Here is a 2,699-nt window from a genome sequence, read left to right as displayed (position 1 = left end):
CGGCCCTGAAGAGGAGACTCTCCAAGCTCCCACCCCAACAGCAGACAACCCAAATGCGTCAGGGACACAAATTGGTTATGGTGGCTTAAGAAGTTGCTGCCTGTTAGCTGGGCAGGAGTAGCTCTTGATGGCTGTGTGCTCTTAGCCCGTCTCCTTTCTGGGCTTAACCACCCACTGGAAAGGCTCCTGCCAAGGCGCAGAGCCCAAGGCAGAGGAGGAAACTTTTGCAGTCACCACTCAGTTGCACGGTTGATGCTTTGCTTCTTGCCCGCACACAGCCCAGGGGACCCCACAGTACCATCAGGGATTTCTCGCATGACCGTGCGCGTGCGTGCTGTACAGTAAACCTGACGACCCGTCCGCATCAAGCTTACCTTCTGAATGTCCTCCATCACCTCGGCCGCAGGAACAGTAATTTTGACCAGGTTGCCTGGCCTCCCAAAGTCTTGAACAAATTTACACAGCGCTCAAAGTCCGGCCCAACGACATTTCTCAGTGGCAGGGGGTCACATATATAGTGCAGATGTAAGCTGACTTCTTACACAGCATGTCCAACCCCATCGGTAGGCTACAGACCACTTTTCCCTTGTTGACCATAACCTAATATCCTGCATTGGCTGTGGGCATTGGTTATGGGAGCAGAGGGCAGTAGCTCACTTCCAGCTTCGTTTTTGCAGTTTGAGCTGTACGAAGAGCAGCAGTGGCTGAACCCGGGGTCCTGCTGGTCTCCGTTTAGAAGCCACTGCCGTAGGATGTCAGAGCAGTGCCCCACCAGGCGTCTGATGAGCAGCTTGGGAGACAGCTCTGGTCTGAAATGAGGACCAAAACGAGAAGGACGTGGGTGGAGGGGTAAAGGTTTGCATGGATGTTTCGAACAAGGAGTGGAGTCACTGGCCCATCCTGGCTCCAGGAGCGACCGGCAAGGAAGGGAGACTGCTCTCCTGCCTTCCCTCTGCCTCACCCACCGCATTCCCAGGCATTTCTGCCTGGGGAGGAGGAGTGTCCTCTGAACGCTGCATCAGTCCAGCTTGGTTCCAGGAGGGACGATTACAGACACTGTTACCTTTATAAGCATCACTGCAGACAAAAGGAACCTGAAACTCTGGTAAAAAGCTGGCTATACTCTTTGAAGCTTAACAAGAGAGCCTTGAACTACAATGGACTGTGGAGGCACAATAGTCAAACCATTTTATCTGACAATACTTAAATTTGCCTGTGCTGTGCCCTGCTGTTCCAGCATCGGATAGGTTCTGGCTACACAAGCCACTTCAGCATTACCTCCGATTACAAAGTGCTTCCTCTGCTGCAATAACCCACCCGGCTTCTCAGCATGTCTTCATTATGGCAGCGACTCCAGTCCCGCTCTGCAGTGCCCTAGACCCTGGAGGAAGTTATTTAGCTCTCATCCCTCCTTTAAAAGCTTTGCAAATCTGTCACATTACACACAGTTTCTCATTGTAGAAGAAAAGAAGTGCATTTTTTTTTAGCTGATTTCCCTGATAATAGAAGAAAATGGCCTATTGCGGCAAAGAATTTGTCCAAATAAGCTATAAGCCATAGCTGACCTGTAATTAACGCCTAGCTTATTTTCATGTCCTGGAAACACTCTACAAGTATCCACTATTGAAGCATCATTGTACCTTAGGTAAACATGCAGCTTAAAGACAGCAGTCAGCATAGACCACTGAACAATAGTTTCATTTTATATGTTCAAGCTGTCCCCTAAGTTATTGACAGCACCTAAAGTTAGTAGTCTGATAGTAGTAAAGTAGTTAGTGGGATGGTGGAAGAGCCAGACCCTTACCCTGTTACAGCCATTGAGCTTCCAGTAGTGTTGAAGGACTTTAATACATTACCCCTAGGTTACTGCATTTATTAGTCTTCAATCATCATCCTTCCATCTGTTTGCTTTGTTGAAATAGTATCTTTGGTGTCTTCAGGTCACACGACAGGAGCTCCCACATTTTAATTATATATTATGTATACAGAAAACCTAAACAAACTGATCTTAGATCTACCTGAAAGTGGTTTTTTTTTACATATATTGTTACAACAAGTCGCTCACCACTGAGGGCTGCTTAACTCTATCACATCTTCTCTTGATCTTCCTTTGCCCAAGTAGAAGAGTCTTTAGGCCTTCAGAGACCCCCATACCTTACAGCCTTATCTCTTCAAGGACCTGGAAACCTTTCAAAGGCTTCTGTTCTTTTCTCACAAATTTTATTTTTAGATAAAACAATAAGCAACTTTATGATCTTATAGCTGTAGATAATTTTTTAGGTTTTAGCCTCTACTTCTTGATCTGATACATGGCTTCAAGAATGATTTCACCCATGCCCATCTTTCATTGCTCTACCTCCCCCTAAGCCTTTGCTGGGTCTTTGAGTGCCTTAATAAGCTGTAGTGGCCCGGACTGGCCTCACCTGAGCATCCCCCCTCACCGCCATGGGCCTGGGGCCCTATATAAGCTCAGCCTAGGGATTTTACTTCCTTCCTGAGATGTGTTGTAGAAGCACCCATCTCTGGTTCAGCATAGCCAGCCTAGTGCTAGACTCGGCTGCTTTGGACCTAGCCAAGCATGTTTGACTTGGGTACTTTCTCTAGACCTGATTCTGCCCTGTAGACTGGCTTGCCAGCTGAACTTTAGACCCACCTCATCCCTACAGGAGTGCCTGGACCTGGAGGCTTTCAACGCTCTT

Source organism: Cariama cristata, unplaced genomic scaffold (genome assembly GCF_000690535.1).
Source record: "Cariama cristata isolate BGI_N322 unplaced genomic scaffold, ASM69053v1 scaffold23277, whole genome shotgun sequence".
NCBI classification, from domain to species: Eukaryota; Metazoa; Chordata; class Aves; order Cariamiformes; family Cariamidae; genus Cariama; species Cariama cristata.
Note: the sequence above shows the minus strand (reverse complement) of the source record.